General features: G+C 45.0%; 1 protein-coding gene across 6 annotated transcripts in view; it reads right to left on the reverse strand.

Moving 5' to 3' along the window:
* The window catches only part of KCNMB2 (potassium calcium-activated channel subfamily M regulatory beta subunit 2), a 142,672-nt gene that overhangs the window by 88,223 nt on the left and 36,866 nt on the right, over positions 1-17,583 (reverse strand). Inside the window, exon 1 of one of the 6 annotated variants that reach the window (XM_032119567.1) lies at positions 7,931-8,567. The exons of the other annotated variants lie outside the window; for them this stretch is intronic. The gene's annotated coding sequence lies outside the window, so the exon portion shown is untranslated. Of the gene's footprint in view, positions 1-7,930; positions 8,568-17,583 lie in introns of those variants that run through there. 6 annotated transcript variants of the gene reach the window in all.

Genomic DNA, 17,583 nt, shown 5'->3' on the forward strand with positions numbered 1-17,583 from the left:
GTTTGCTCTTTATTCTGGAAACCAGTTGTCTGTGTAAAAGTAGTTGACACAGTGCAGTGGTGCTGAGGCAGGAGGGTGATGGGCTCTGAGACAAACCTTCAAACCCTGACAGAACCTGGTCTCTTTCACAGAAGAGGGATGGACAGATGGACATTGTCTGACACTGCTCTGAGAGGAAAGTGAAAACCTGACAGTGAGAGACATGTCCTGGTGTGTTTGCTCCATGGGGTTGCAACTCTTGTTGTTTCCCCAGCTTCTCCAAAGGATGGAGCTGGCTAATTAGATCTACAGTTGCCATTTATCAAAAAGAGCATCTGAAGCCTTCAGTGATATTTTTCCCCCCTCTCTCCCTGCTATTTCTAAGGCACCTATCAATGTGGTGCAGAAGAACCATCTGGATATCTGGCTAGTGACCAGCAGGCTGTGATATGTGAGGGTTTTAAATAGAGACAAGAGAATGTAGAGTGGAAAGAGTAGACAACCAGCATCTTTTAATGGAGGTTGAAGAGGGTATAAATGAACTGAAAAGCAAAAAAGGATGGAAAAATGCCTTTTCTTCAGGTTTTCACGATGAAAGAAGCAGGGTATGTTAAATCTTTTAGGAGCCTCCCTAGGAATATTTAAATTGCCTGTGAAGTATTCCTGCAGATGAGCAGGGCTGCTGCATTGACTCTGAGGATGAACACTCATCACAGAGCAGGAACACCTCTGCGGAGGAAACTTCTTCCTGCCCTGCCAGGAGAACCTCTGCACCTTGCTCTGGATGCCAGCACTTACCTGCATTCACAGCTCAGATGTGCTGGAGTTTTACTAAGGGCAGGCACAGCTTTGGGGTCAAGAGTTCTGACTTATCCCTCCCCCTGAATTCAAGGAAATTTTGAGTTTTATTTGATTGAAGAAATCAGCTATGTTTTACAATGTGGGAATTTGCCCTTTTGATGGATCTGAAGGGTTTATGAATAGTCTAGTCCAGGGCTTTATTGTGAAGCCCCTCGTGTCATCTTAGTGATGCTGAATTCACTGATATCAATAGAGTTTACTCTTTGTGTTAGCACTGTCCCCCAGGTGGGTGCCTGTGTGTGCACAAAATAATGGCTCCGTCTGGCAGAATTTCTTTGCTAAGAAAACTTCACTTGTCAATTACAGGGAATTTTCCCTGAACTCTGATGATTCTGGAGCAGAGTTCGGGCTTCTGGTGTTATGACAGAATTTTGCAGGTTCAGTGATGGCTTTTGACAGCTCAGGTCCCAGTAGGGAAAGACTCCTCACTTGAAATCAATCAACTTTATCACACAGGAAAAAAGAAAATTGAAACCCACCTGAAGCTCAAACCTGCTTTAACAGGGGCTCTTCTCTGACTGAGCTGTTACTGCAGATACCTCTACAGAATGAGCATATTCATGTAGGGAAACATCAAAAGATAGGTGCACCTAACAAAGACATCCTGTTCATGCTTAATGCACCAGATAAATTGTTTTAAAATGCAGAGAGGGGTTTTGAGTTCTTAGTGAATAAGCGCATCCACATATGCATCTCTGAAGAGTTTTTTAATTAATTGCTTTCAGTCATTTCCTTTTATAAAATTAGAACAATGATGGAATAGACTAGCCATGGAGTTTGGCCGAGGAAAGATTATACTAATCCACTTGAAAAACGACTAGAACAGAAAGTAAGGAGAGATAAAAGCAATTTTTTCCCAAAGCTTGTTTACCTGTGACAAAATCCTTCCAAATCAGCTGCACACAAAATACTGGATCATCTTAATTAAACTCGACCAAAAGAGATTTTGCTTTGGACTTTTTGGGATATTTCATATCCAGAGAGTTTGTCCTGTGATGGTTATAGCAAGATGGGAAAATATGTGTTTCAGGCAATTAATAATTAGGAGAGCAGCAGAGCTTTTAAAGACCAGAGTGGCACCCAGATCAACTTGCTGTATGGAAGCAAACAAAAAAGGGGGAATTTGTCAGAAATTTTCAATATACCCTAAGGCATCTCTAAGAGTGGTTTTTAAGAGTCAGGGGACCTTTCATTTGTGTATTCTCCAGTTAATGAAAGGCTGTGGTTACAAATGAACTTCCTTTGTTCCCTGCATGGGTTATTGCTCCCTAAGCCTTGAACTATATATTCTTTGTTGAAGGAATAAAAAGATGTCCTAGTTAACATGATGCTTTCCCCTCAGACTTTCTTTCCAAAACTCTTATTTGCCAGAGGAGTGAACTTTGCCAAACCACAACAGCCCTCCATCCACCTGCTCCACAAAGACAGGTTTTCACAGCTGAATCAATTCTTTCCCTATCACCGCAACAGCAGCAGCTCTGAAATTCCACATATAAGCTTAAAAACGGCTCATCAATAACCAGATGGGCCCTGACAATCAAAGACCAACGAGTGCAGACACACTGTTGTCCTTCTTTGCCCTTCAGCCAGCCAGTCCTGGGCTCTGCAACACATTGTTGTGGTCAGCCTGTGGTTGTCTGAAGCCTATTTCTGCAGCAGTCTCACCAGGTCATGAAGGCAGAGCAGTTTAGGGGTGTGTTCAGCTGTGCCAGGACTGTGACTGCTCCTTGCTCCCTATGCCTGCACCTGACTGCTCTTCTCCTGCTTTTCTTGCACCTGCTCTGGAGCTCGTTGACTCCCAACTGGACTCCCTCAAGAGTCAAAACCAAAGCACAATTTTCAGGAGGTTCCATGAGCTTGGAGGGCCAGGAGAGCCTGGAAGGTGCAGGAGTGGAGGGCTAGATGGGAATGGGAAGGCAACAAGAGAGGAAGGGGCAATGTCAGCCCTGGGGCAGCCTGGCTGATGGGTTCCCTGAGCTGTCCCCCCAAAAAACCCCTTACACTCCTAACCAAGGTCAGGGAGTTGGTGTATTTGGCAGCAGCACCGAGGAGCACCTGGACACAAGTCTCCAGGAGGATTTAATATTCCTTTATTCCCTCTGACTTTGATTTAACCATGGGCTGTGATGCTTTAAGTACCAGATATTAATTAGAAGTGGTAGTAGGTCCCAAAGGGACCATACTCCAGATCTTCTCACCATTCCTAGTTTGACTTATTTCAAGTTACTACTCTGAAACATTATTTATGCACTCAGGAGCCTGGCATTTATAAGGCCTAACTAAATCTGCAAATAACTAATGGCTGTCAGTAAGGAGTAACATTCTGCTGAGGTGGAAAATAGCTTACCCACGAGTAAAACATAGCCATGTACATGGGATGTTTTCTGCAGCACTTCTTTAAGCCAGGCAATGTTATTTTGATCCTTCTTTGGTACCATGCCTAAGCAGGCACACAGGGACAGTGACATATGGAGGGGCCCACCAGGATGGCAATCTTGGAAAGATGAATCACTTTGGGCTTGAGCAGAAACTTCACTCTGAGCTCTGATCCTCTGACAGGGAAGTGGGGAAGTGGGACAAATGCTCTTTTGGCTCCTCTGGTCTTCAAAACCCTTCTGGCAGTGGTTGATTTAGGACAATGCAGTGGCACACTGAGTGGGAGGAACACTGAATTCAGGCAAAATTGCTGGGTGCCTGGGGGTGGCTGGGGCATCCCATTTGGCACAGGCAGAGATGAAAGTTATTTATGGGTAGCAGGACAGCTTTGTATTACGAAAGAAAAAGTATCTGAAGACATAATAGGAGTTTTAACAGTATGTAGGGGGAATTTCAAGTTGGGATTTCATTCCAGACTACATTGAGTCAATTTTTGTCCTAGCAAAGAGATTCTCTGTATTTGCTCTGACTTTAGTTCCTCTAATTCTTCTCGTTCTCTGACTCTCCCCAGGCAGTATCAGTCTGGTGTTCTGTGTGCCCTGACAGAATATGAATACACGTGTGTTGCCTGTAGTGACTCTTACTGTGTGACTCACAGCACCTGCAATTTAGGCCCTTCTATTTTTAGAATAGAAAAGGATATCTAGGATCATTGGACTTTAAAATCATTGAAAAGGTAAAAAGGGGCCATCTGACGGGGGTGTAACTGCTGGTTGACTCTATGAAGTCTTAGAAACCCTGTTGATTCAGCTCACACCAGACTTTCTATATAAAGTATATGGACAATAGAGCTCACTCAGTGGGAGACATGAGGTTTCCTCCTATATGACATAAGTACAGTGCAGAAATATCTCAAAAGGCAAATATATTCATGTTTTACAACCTTCTCCCCTTGATTTGTTTCTGAGTAAAAGAGCTTGGTGTTTTGACAGCTGAAATTTTTTTGTGTTTGTGAGGAAATACATTTGAGAGAAATTCTTCACCCAGCTGGTTTTGACTGCTTTTAAACCATGTACCAGGTGATAGTTTTCTTCTCATCTGCCATTTTCACAACTCTTCCATACCTCCATGGCATCTCATCAGACCCCTGCATGACAAAAGGTAAACTGTGTCACCTCTTTCTTGGTGGCACTTTTGGTGAGCACAGGGAGGGATTGGGAGCAACATCTCCAGGGCTTGCCATGGGCTGAGTCCAGTAAGACCATAGACCTTGATGTTAATGACCCAAATTCACTAGATTCATTGTTAAAAATGGTACCTGCGTATTAGGTGTTCCTGCTGTTCCCATTCCTACCTCCTCTGTTCCTGCTCTATGTGTCACTGATCCCTCCTTCTGCCAGGCACCCTTATTTTTCCCCTCTTTCAATGTTTTCTTCTGCACTCACTGCCTCACCGTTGATGCTCTCTTGCTGTCCTCCCTGTTGGCTGCCTTCATGTCACAGAATGTGCAAGGCAGGCACAACAGGAGAGGTTATAATGCAGAAAATTTAGAAATTTCCATTATGGTGTTTTTTCCTTCTAAATTGGCTGCACAAGCAGTTTCCACTGGCACTGTGGACTTACAATGGAGAGTTGGGGAGACTATGGGGACATGGCAAGTGCTGTGAGAGAACGGCCCATGCAGTGCAGGATGGATGATGCCAAGTATTCATTTTAAGAGAGCTGCAGGAATTCGAACACTTTTCATGAATATTCATATGAAATTGAAAGCTGTTTAACCTGGCTCTCACATCTGTCTGGTGGGAGCACTTCAGTGCTTATGTGGTGCTCATATGACTACTTGCAAAACGTGAATTTTAAACCTGACTGCTCAGAGAGTGATGGAAATCCAGTATGAAACAGTACACTCGGTTGTGAAATTTGCAATTCGCCTTCTGCCAGTTAGCTACACAAATCAGCTAATCAAGGAACACCACAGGATTGAACCAAGCAACACAGTATGAATTTGCAAACATTTGCCATTCCCAAAAGATCTGTAAGCCATGAGCTGTTTGCTGAAGAAAGCCCAAAGTAATACCAAATAAATAAATTAGAAAATTGCATGACCTCCACAGACAATTCATAACAGAAAAGGCAAGTGAGATTCATTGCAAAAAGTAGCCATTGAGCTTCTGAAGAAAACAGGGAAATCACTCCTTAGCACCATGAATCAATCTGATGGAGTTTGCTTCACTATCTGCTGCACACTGATGGAATGATGAGAGATTTGGAGTCACTTCTGACAGGCTCTCAGACGAATGAGTATTTGGTCGTGGCAGAAGTTTTTGTAAGTGGCCAATTTGTCTGGGATAATTTTGAGAGCAGGTTTAGTTTTGGATCCCGGGATTTGTGTTATGCCGTATTTTACAGTTGAAAATGCCCGAAACATTAACCTCCTTCTGCCACAAAATTTGGCTTTGCATTTTGCCCTGTCTGGAGCCCTGTGTTCAGCTTCATTCCCTGAGCACCACGGTCTCTATTTCCATTACATCATTACCACATTAGTCTTGTTTACAAGGCAGGGCTGTTGCACTGCCCATTTCCCAGAGATGCTGAGGTATTTGCCCAAGTGTCCCTAAGAAATCTGGGCACAGGTTGAATGCAATCTCCCACCTCCTCATGGTTTTACCCCTTCAGACCCTTCCCTCAGAGAGGCACTGAGGTACAAAAAGTAAAACTGTCTAAGCTTCTGGACAAAAGTGAGATGGAGAAGAAAAACCACGTACTTGATTTCCACATGCATTGCTCATTTCTGGCACAGATTTAATATCTCTGCATAATAATGCTTTGATCCATACTGCAAACTGCTACAGTTTCTTTGGAAGAAAGTTTTCACTGTTATCTTTATGTACTCTGTAGAGTACATAACACAGGTTGAAATTATTTCCCCCCAAATTTGCAATGCAAAGTAATGCAGTTAACTGAAAAGTTCTTCTTGCTTGGATCAAATGGGGAATATTTATGCTTCTTAAAAGCAATTCTTACCATTCCTGATCCAATATTGCTTCTTTTTGGCACAACCAGTATTCACTTAGACTGAATGTATTTAGCAATTTTGTTGTTGAATTGTCACTGGTGTTTTGTTTTTAAATTAATTATATCACGACCTGTTTACAATGCAGTAAAACACACTGAAGTTCTCCTTAAAGGGAACATTAGTTAGGATGAGTAAATTTGAATTACTTGGTAAGTCCCTGCTACATAATAATTCTTTTTCTGATGAAGATTTAATGAAAACAATCAGTCTAACAGAATTCTCGAAGTTGTGAGCTTTTGACAACAGTATTGTAAAGTATCCTTAGTGACATCCACATTAAAGTAGATTTAAAATGGCATCATAACCTTAATTTTCAAATTTAGCACAGCAAATGACTCCATACCTCTTGCTTCAAGATATGACTCTCAGCTTCTTTAAGTGCATTTTTAATAGGTCCTGTGAGAAGCATTTCCACAAGCAGAACATTTTATTGTTGCTAAATACCACTCACTCTGAAGTCTCTCTGTTGTTTGGAAATGAAACTTTAATGAACAAGTCAAAACAATTCATCAACCCGGGGAACATCACACTCAGATCAAACACACCAAACAATAAGGGCCCTGCATATGCACGGAATATGATTTTCATTCATTGTGCTCCTGCTGCTCATCCTGGCGAGGGTCACACACACTGACAAAACCCCAAACTCACAGCCCAGCCCTGCCCAGGACCCTGTGCAGACCCCACTGCCCTGTCTGGCCACGCAGACCTGACTCTGATGTTCGGACATTTTCTTGCCTGGTGATGCTAAATAGGCACATCATAAAAAAAGTACAGGAGGCTTCTAACTTTGCCTATTACCTCTTGGACTTCTGGCTGGGAAGAAACAAGGTTTTTCAAGGGGAAGCTTTCCTGTTATCCTACTCAGTGTTCATTCTCCCCCTCAGCCCTTGCTCACAGCCCTCTCAGCATCCAACCGAATGTTGTGTACATCCTTCCCCACACTGGTTTCTCAGGGGGAGGAGAGTGCCAGGAGGCTGGCAGTGACACGGGAGGAAATCATGCCTTTTTCTCTCTGAAACTACAATTCTCATCCAGCAAAACATTGCCAACAGTGCAGAGAAAGCTTTGGTTATGCAAAATGGATGGACACTTCACGCCTTCTTTTGCAATAGGTTATAACCTAAGGAGTTCCTCACCCGGAAAATTCCTCCCACCACCTTCCCCCGCGAATGTTTTTCCCCTTTCAAAATGACATCGGTGGCACCCCAGACACATTTTACACGTTAATAGCATGTCTCTCTCGTCTTACAGGCTCAATGGCTTTCCTCTTCCCCTTTTATTTTAGGGCAGCTTCCCCCTCTCCCTTCTCCCATCTCAGAAACAGCCCGGCTGGCTCGGTAGAAAAGGAGTAAAGTGTTTTCTTGCATGACCTCTATGTATTTTACTCCGCGGGAAGAGCAACGTGGAATGCACGGCCAGCAGGCAGCAAGGGTTGAGCCAATTTGTCCTCGAGGTATTCCTGCCATAAAACACAGGACTGTCCACGGTATTTCCACCTCCGGCTCTCCCCCCATCCCAGCGACCCCTCCCCAGCGCTGCCGCCGCACCTGGCTGCGCTCGGAAAGCCGGGGAGCAAAGCACAAACAGCGGGCACCGAACAGCAACAGCTCCCTTTGTTTCCCATGCAAATCCTACCTCCGATAGTTGTCACATCTTCCTCCGAGGCGAAGCCTAATTATTAACACACAGAGATCCAGCGGAATCCTCCGAACTGCCACCGGTTGTTAAGTGCTGTCATCGTTCCCTCCTGGTGCTTAAACCTTTTTGGACCATTAATGTCACAACCCCTGCTAACTCATCGCTTAGTACTCGCTGCTCAAAATGTCTGAAATAGTTTGGAAGGACAATAGGAATGACAGGCACACTAGACAGCCATGCCTGAAATTAGTTTTCCCCAGCTGACTTAAGGCTGTTTCGTAGTGCTTTTAGGCATGTACTCTGTGGGGTTTATTAACCTAGGCTAGACATGCCATTCCTGCTTCTATTCAGGGCTGTAATAGGTTGGCTGCTAGGAATGCAGCGATAGGTCTAACTCCATTCATCCCTCCGTAGTTCTTAAACCTCCCAGGGAGAGGAAACAGCTTCAGTCATCCTTAAACTTACTGAGGCTACTGTTTCTGCAGAGCAGGCTTTCACACATTGTTTTGAAACTAAAGAGAAAATCCCTCCCGGGAATGGAAGGTGCCGTAGCTCTCCTGGCTGATGCGAACTGCAAGAGGAAGCGGCAGCATCCGCGTCCGCCGCAAGCTGAGGCTGGCGCAGGACTTAGTGGAAGTAGCGATTGGAAGCTGAAAGTTCTTAAAACTCTGTGAGGCAGCTGTGGCATAAAGAGAACGAGGGGGATGTAGGGACCGCGCTGTGCTTTGTATGCACAGTCACAGATGTGCACTGCGCTTCTCAAAAGGCAAAATACTGTTTGCAGATGGCAGGGACTCTTGCAATCTAAATTTCCGAGTAAGCAGCACCTGGGGTGACGGTGGGCAGAAGAAATGAGAGCAATACATAGCATTCGAGGTGCCTGTGACGTGGGGAAGGTGAGAGTTGCTACAGGACACTGCTGTTTTCAGTAAAGCTGTGCTAATCGCCAGACACCAGCTCAGAGATATTAGTGCTCTGCGGAGATCTTGGAGCCTCTTTTTTCTTGGTTGCCAGTTAATGACCCGCCGAGGTCGAGATGCAGCGAGGCTTCTTAACATCTGCTATCACTGGTGTTGCTGATCTCAGTCTGGTCCCTAGTGGACAAAAGTAAGAGCCACCAGCACAGATGTGTCTCTGCCAGAAGAAACGGCACACATGGGCTGAAGGACTGGAGAGGCACCCTGGAGCCAAGGCAGGCTGGGACAGAGCAAGTGGGGAGTTAGTTGTTTTGCTGCTTGTTCTACTTCTGCCTGTTTTTTTAGTACCGCCTGGTTCACAGCCCTTTGCTCTAGATGAAAATACCATTCAGGAAACATCTCAGAAATGAATGGTGTTGGGAGAGATTAAGGAGGAAAGCAGATCACAGTGAAACCCCAGCTCCAGCTATGGCTGCCTCACACCCTGGGAATGAGAGGGTTAGGATAGCACTAATAGCAGATTTGCTTTACCAAACAGCAAGTCAGTGTTCATGCATAGCATGGGCCACTGGTCTCTCCTCCTGCACTGGCCTTCAAACTATGAGTGAAAGCAAGCCTGTTGCTGGTGCAAGCCAGCCATAGATGGGGACATCTGGAGGGACCACGGGCATGATGTTTGCTTTTGAATCAATGCTGCTCCCAACAGAGCTGCCTTTGCTCTCTGTGCTTCCCCATGCCCGCACTTGCTGTTGCTGTTGGACATCCTCCCTTCCCCTCTTCATCCACTGCTCCTCACACAGTCAGTGGGTTGGAGGGGAGGACTCAAGGGTCCAGTTTTGTTTCTCAGTTCACACTGGGGTATTATTACCACATCAAGCTTCTCCCAGAATTGGTGGCAGCAAAGTGGACTTTGAATTTTTGTAGATTTTTTTGAATCTCAGGGTGGGCAACCACATGCTGACTGATAGCAGGGCTGACTGAACAATACCTGCTTTCTGAATAATTTAAAGAAATTTTTTCCCTGTCACCTATCTTGCATCTTTTGTGTGCCCTTCATTCACCTTAAGGCAGAAGAAGAAAAGGGAAAACCAGAAAAGTTCTCCTTGTCCCAAGAACTATACTTCTGTCTCACTAAGGGTCTCGCTGTGCCATTGATTTGTAAGCGGGATGACACAGCAGTTCAAGAGGCACAAGAATCTGGTTGGAGATACACAGGCCTAGGAGTCCTGACTTTGCTGGTGATCTTTTGAGAGATTTCAATACTGAACTGGACACAAGAGTGTTCAATGACAGGCTAAAGCAGGTGGTAGTTGCCACCCACGTTCACAGTTCCTCAGTTGTGTATGCTGAATATAAGGAGGTTCATAAATAACAGATGACTATCCCAGCTCCCCCTCCCACATGGACATCTCTGCCAGGGTCATCCCAAAGGCCTCAGTCCTTCATAGTAAGTTAAAGTCACTCAGATTTGTGGGGCAGCAGGTGACAGCTGTCTGTGAGAGCTGCGTGACTGAATGGAGAGGAGAGGTTCTTACCTTGGGTGGTAATTGAAGGGGGGAATAAACTGCTCAAGATGTGCAGTGTAGGCTGAAAGGAAATGACCAGAAAGATCTTCTGGGGGCTGATGAGTTCAACATGGTTCAGTCTTAGGGAGATGTTCCATGACACTCCCCTTCTCCTCAGGCTTTTTCTAATCACTGAGCAGGAACAGCAGCTGCCATCAGTGATGGGACTGGTGTACCCCCTCTCCTTACTGTGGCCCTACTGCTGTTGCATTTTTCTGGCACACCAATCTGCTCCTTGCTGGAAAAAAGATACAGGGAGCAGTGGAGTGGTGATCTGATCGGGTATGCCAATTTCCTGTCTTCCTGCACTGTATGAATGTTGCAAAGTAGGATTGTCCAGGGAAGCAGAGGGCTCACATGTGCTTTCACTCTGCCTTCCATCAGGAAAAACCTATTCTGTAGGAGAGGAGATTGCTGCTCAGCTGTACAGCAGTGGACCCTCTCTGAGAATACCCATTGCTTGCAAAGGAGTTGCAACAATTTAAAGCGCCTTTGTCAGTTTCTGATCAGTATTTACTTAGTAAATGGCCAAGGAGGATGAAGGATGGGAGGAATTCAGATTTGCAGCTTGCATGCTGACAGTAAGCCAAACAATATAATGAACAGAGCAACTAATGCATAATTTCATTATGAGTCATCCTCATTATAACAGGAATTTGATAGATACATAACTAGCAAGTGTAACTATCACTTACAAATTCCCATTTCTACTTGCAAAGGAAAGGGCATGATATAATTAAAGTTTCAGGTTGCACATACAATAACCTTTTCTCCTCCCATGGTCACAAACTCTTTAGGAACAGTATGAGCATATTTTAAAGTTGCATACCTATCAGACAGCATTCCTTCTACCCACTTGCTGAGTCTTTTTGAAACACCAGCAGGTAGTCTCAGTAATTCATAGATACTTGGTGTGAATCCTGTATTAAAGGAATTGCAGGAATGATCTGTTGATGGCTCTTCCACGCTGGGTGTCTCTGTAAAGTGTCAGTGTTCAGTGCAGCCTTAGCCTGGCAGGGCTGCAGGTGTGATGTGCACGGCAGGTAACAGGTTGTGTTTAGGCTGTATAACCACATTGTCAGTGAATATTAGTCTAGCAGGAAAAGGGATCCTCCAGAAAGGGCCAAATTCTGTCACGCACATCTAGATACTCCTGGGTGTTGTGGAGCCTAAACTCAGACCTGAGTTTTGCAGAGGGCAGCTATTCCCTAAAAAGGATGAATCCAGTGTGGGGGAAGATAAATTCCTAACAATTATCTTGGCAACAAGCATTAACTCACCTCTGTCATTTAAACGAAAAAAATATCAAGAAAGCCTGCTGATGTCAGTCCCCACATTTAGAGCTCTCCCTGGTTTCCCTTCTTTTTCCTGTGGCAGAACAGGCATCACCTGTGTGAATGCAACCCTGCGTTTGACCACAGTCTTGCAGTGTCTTGTGCTGAGAACCACAGGACGCCCAAGTGTTCATTTAACTGAGTTACATCACAGTGACTGGCTAATCGCTTCCACATGCTGCTTGATTGTCCCCCCTTATACGCCTGCTCTGCCTTTTTCTTGCACAGCTCTTTTTGAGCCACTTGCCTAAGAGAAAATAACTACATCTGGAGTGTTGTTAAATGACCCAGAAGCTGCTGCTCTGCAGACTGACAGTATTTGATGCAAATAGATGGTTCCTTGCTGTGAAAATCTCCTTGGCTGACAATCCATCGGGTACTTCCGACGATAGCTGTCTGAGTTAAAACACAGGCTCCTCTTTGTATATTCACACTATCATTCTTACAGAACTGCTGGTATTAAATTCTCCCTGTGCAGTTTCAGTGGAGGCCTTTCTACTCCCCATTTGTGCACCAGCTGCTGGTGCACATCGCTCCCTCTCTTTGCCTTCAGCTTTTGCCATCTGCCACCATTAAGTTGCCCAGGTGTCGGAAATCTTCTTGCTCTTCTCTGGCAAACATTACTCTGCCTCCTTCTCCACTAATTCAACCTTCATTTATATGGAGGCTGATAGATCAGGATCAAACATCTGCTGCATTTCACACTTCATGGGGGCGGATGGGGAACAGAGCACGTATAGTTGCTGGCAAAAATACAGGCTGGTTAACCCTTCCCTAACTTTCCATTCCATCTTCAAGAGCTTATGGTTTTCCTGCACTTCTAGATGAGCCAATTAATTATTACTTGCCAGTTGGGATGTTACCTAGAGCAAATACATCCTAAAGCAGAGCTCATTTGCAGAAACATCAAAGCTTTCACATACTGCAACAGTGTCTAGTCCTGAGGTACTGAGGAGCAGCAGAGTTGGAACTTATCTAAGACCGTTATCAGCAAAGACACCAGAATAAACCTTTTTTCCTCTTCTGACTGCTCCTTCTGGTGCAAACAGGGGCCACACCACTGACTTTATTGTGCTTTCCACTGAGATACAGGTCAGGCATCCTTTGTGATTGCCTGCAGGGGAAATCCAGACTCACTGATCATCTTTCACAACAAATGGTAGTGTAAACTATTGAATTCTTTTGGTAGAGACGATGAAATTAAATGATTTTCAGTGTGCCCAATCCTCTTCAGTAAATCACTGAAGATTGACTGCAAGTTTGCACAGCAACAAACCAGAATCCAACAAAACAGGCTGCTTACACAATGCGGCTTGCTGGGCCCAGGGAATGCTTCCTGATTAAAGGCTGGTAAAATATGTATCTGAGGATGCACACCCAGCTGCTGGGGCCAGTCTCCAGTGTGATTGTTGAGTAATTCCAACAGGATTTCACACTTCAGCAATTTTACTCTCCTCAGCCTGGTTCTCAGTGCTTTCAGAGCCTGATAGTGTGTGAGACTCTTGGGCAGAGATGGTTCCCTGCTCTGAGCAGCAATTGCTGCCTGCTGCTTTCCCATTTGTTAAGCAATGGATTACTGCTCAGACATTTGCAGGCCACGTTGGTCTAAGCCCTGTGTGCAATTCTGTGGATTTACTCCTCTCCTGGAATGCCATGATCAGAGGTTGTTTCTTGCTTGTTCAATAATTTCCTGAAGCACTGCTCCAATCGACACTGCTGTGATTTCCCTTCTTTGTGACAGATAATGCATTGTGCTATCACCTTTCACAGAAGCACCAAAGCGGCCACTTAGATGCTCGCTGATTTTACACACAGTGCCTGGCTGTTTCTCCAACTCTTGATTGCTTTTTCTGTCCACACTTCCCTATTCCTATGTTAACATTACTTCTCCAGCAACTTTAGCAAGATATTGCTAGATAATTCTTTTGCCTTTTTTTGCCATCCCTCTGCAAATCATTTGCTATGCAGAACTCTCCTTTCTTCAGGACTCAAGTATCTCCTTTAATCTGTTCTTCTTTTTATTCTTTACTCAGCTGCTGCTGCCTTGCTTTGGCAGAATAGTCACCCATCTGATGAAGCTCATGCTTCTATTTCTGTTCTCTCTCTTTTAAAAGGTGCTTTGCATCAGTGGTATGCCTCTTTGGGTTTCTTTGGTGATTTGGTGCTGTATACTGAGCTCTACACTCCAGGAGTGAAAGAGCAAGTTGGAAAGATCAGGTCGTGGAGAGAGTGTGCAAAGGGGGGCGAAGGGGACTTTGCTATGCCCCAGTGAGGGGGTTTTCAGGGAAGCAGTAAGAGAAGCAGACAGGTAAATGGCCAGGCCAGGAGCAGAACTGTGGAGAGGCTGTTTTGTAGCACCCTGCCTCAGTTTCCCCACTTGTAAACTAAGAATAATCCTCTGCCTTTATAAATTCCTTTGTGAGATTTGTCTGAGAACTGAAACAAGAAGGCTGAAATTCAGCCTTGCTAAGCTTGTATTACCTTGCTGATGAACTTTAAATTCAGAATAGCAAGGGCCTAAACCTGCCTGAGTAGCCTGCACATCGTACAGGGTGTTTGGTGCTGTGTGGACACACACGTCCACTTGTGAAGGCACAATGTCTCGGTGTCCCCTGGCTCTTCTGTCTGAGAATACCACAGACTCTCATGGGAGATGCTGTGGGGGTGCAGCCCTGCTTGTAGGGTGAAAGAGGGGTTTGGTGGCAGCTTCACAGCAGCCAGGGAGCAGGAGGGACATTGCCTGGGTTGGATTCAAAGCCCAGCCTGTTTGGAGAGCACGTCTGCTGGTAGGGACAGCAGAAACCTCACACAAGACGCCACGTTTTGTTTTTCCTGATCTATATTCTGCAGCAGGTGCTGAGAGTGGCACATAAATCCACCAGCACAGGATTTATGGTTGTGAACATCAAATATTCACCAAAGCTCAAAATACCTTCTCAGTTTTCCTGCAGAGTGACCAGAGGGATTTGACTATACTTACTGAAGTACAGTTGTTTGGAATTTATACCTCTGAGGGCAACATTTGGTCCTAAACATGTATCTCCACATATATAAAGGTTTTGTACAAAGTTCTTTTTTCTCCATGAAGAAAAGCTTAGAGTGCCCGTACAAACCTGCCACCTCTTCCCCATCACCACAGTGATGCCTTAACCTAAGGCATCAACAGCAGCTGAGGACACAGGATGTGTTTATGAATAAATTAATTGGGGAAAAATGGTATTTGGAAACCAAGCAGAGGCTTTCCAAGAGGAAATAAGCAGAATGATAAAGCTTTGCTTTTAAGACAAGCTGCAGGGATACTCCTTTGGCATAAACACACATTTTTTCATTGATAAAACAGATCTCTTTTTTCTACCCTCTCTGATGAATTTTTCAATTCTGTATATGCAAAAATATTAATGTATCATCAAAAGCTGAAGTGGACTCCAGAGGAATTTAGCCAGTCAGTTATCTCTGGTTTTAATTACTTAACGGTATATTTTACATTTGCTTGAAATGATTTTATACTCATTATGGGTACTGAAGTAATGTTTCATTATTTCTCTACTTTTGTGAGGTTTTAAAACAACAAAAATAATTTTTTAAAAAAGGAACAAGTTGTCCATAGGTAGACCTGTAATCTGACCTTTTCTCTGCCCTGAAAAGTTTTAAGAAGATTATTTAAGTTTTCGTGTCTGTACTTGCTCTATTTTCGGAGTCTTAGAAGTAACCTTGACTCGAAATTGTGGCCTCTGAGAGAGGCACAGAAGATGCACTACAAGCTGTGGAGTTCATCCCTGCTGGGATGAGGGGCCATATCCTCACTGCAAGAGAATTTCTCCAACAATGCTCAAACCCCTGTTGTAGCAGCTCCCAGCTGGAGCTTCAGACCACAGAAACCAGTTATGTTTTCATGGCATGAATAAAACAGACCTGGAAAAACCGTCCCAGGAAGCCTGTACTTCTGCAACTAATGTCCCTGCTCCAGTGTGACCAGGATGTTGCAGGATCAGGCTCTGGCAATGCATTGTGGCCTCAGCTGCCTGTGTTTAAAGATAAAGGCACCCTGATGTGCCTCACAGACACACACAGGCACACACTGTTTCTTTAACCCTTGGCTCACTCCTGTAATCCTCTCTCCTCCCACCCACAGCCGCTGCAGGAAGGATGCATTTTCTTTACTTGGTTTCCCATTCTGATTTCAAATGCCTCTTGGTGCAGTAAACTAGTAAAAAACCCAGTCCCTGAAAATGTAATACCCTTTGGGGGAAGCATGATGGATCTGGTAGTGCAGGAACAAACATCCCCAGGGTCCCGTTTATCTCACACACCACGTCTATTTACCTGGATTTTTTCCCCTCGGAGTTGCACAGAGGACTAAAACAACTCTCCCCCTTCTTGCCTCCATGCTCACTGGCTCCTGATTGCTCTCCTGGTGGTCCCAGCTGGATCTTTAACCCCTGCCAGTCTGGTGGGCTTGAGCAGGGCTCAGCCCCCAGCAGCAAGCTCCAATGTAATCCCTCTGGAAAGCAAAGGTGACTCCTTGGAGTGCCTGCCTGGCTCTCCAGACAGGTTATGCTGTTTGCAGAGTACAGGTGCATAACAGATCCTCAGACATCTCCCCTAATCTAACTTGAGTGAATCCACCAAACAAGAAAAGAACCTCTGTCCCTCTTGGTCTGATGCAGAACCTCTGCTCTGATCAGGTTTGGTGGGATATGAAGGGTTGGGGAGCCCATGTGAGCAGGGAGGTCTCTGAAGCTGTGAAGGGTGTAGTAGGCACCAGCCAAGTGTGAAAGGAGCTACCTTGTGTGGAGGCCTGGTGTCCTCTGTCCTTGCAGATGTGTGTGGGGCACAGTGTGGGGTAGCTGTTGCAAAGGAGCACTGACAGGATGCTGGGGATGGTAGGGATGGCCCTGGAGCATGTAGCACCCTGTGATGGGGATTTGTTTTCCCAGGCTTCCCTCCTGAGCCTGACATGGCCTTTCCCAGCAAAGAGGGCACTGTATGTTCCCCAGACCGCAGGGCAGGAGATACTCAACTTCCTACAGGAGTGAGGGGCTCCTGCCTTCACAGAGCCTGCAGGATTTGAAATACCTGTGTGAAAGGCAGTCCCAAACAGCAGCCACTGGCCTGTTTGAGAGGTAGAGCAGGGCTCCCATGGGCAGCAGCATCTGGGGTGTCATCATCACTGCTGCCCCTCTTGTCTCTGTTAGAAAACTCAAGGCAGAACAAAAAGAGGGGCTGTATATGAGGCCAGAGATGCTTCAGTGTTTGTCAAGATAGGATTTCAAGACTGAGGAATCCAAACTATACCTATCAAAGGGGTAAAGAAATGGTGACATGATTAATCTCTCAGCTCCACCTGTGTAAATAGAGAGCAACTCCCTGGCAGTCGATGGAGATGCTCCTACCTGTGCCTGTGTCAGGCAGAATTTGGCATGGCTGGATGTAGGATAGCATGAAGGAACATTGATGTGGAGCTAAACAGGGACCCAGTGTTACCAGACTGATTGCAAGTGATGTCTCTCCCACACACCACAATGAGGATACAGGTCTGGGTCCAAAAGCAGAAAATGTGCTTTTTCTGTCCTCTCTTTTGCAAAGAAAACAATCATATGCATTAATTACTTTGGCCAGCTCAGTCCCTTCAGGGTTCTTTTCCAGGGACTGCTCTATTGTGTCAAGAGCAGTACAGCCACTGAACAAAAAGACATTGTGTGCCCAATGTTATTTATGTGCTTTATTTCAGTAACTCTCAAGATTTTATGTACTAGAATATTCCTTGAAATATCTGACGTGCTGTGAAGAAATTTCATGCCATTAATTTTTAGTATAGCTGTTTTTAATGACAT

The sequence above is a fragment of the Corvus moneduloides genome, chromosome 10 (assembly GCF_009650955.1).
Source record: "Corvus moneduloides isolate bCorMon1 chromosome 10, bCorMon1.pri, whole genome shotgun sequence".
NCBI classification, from domain to species: domain Eukaryota; kingdom Metazoa; phylum Chordata; class Aves; order Passeriformes; family Corvidae; genus Corvus; species Corvus moneduloides.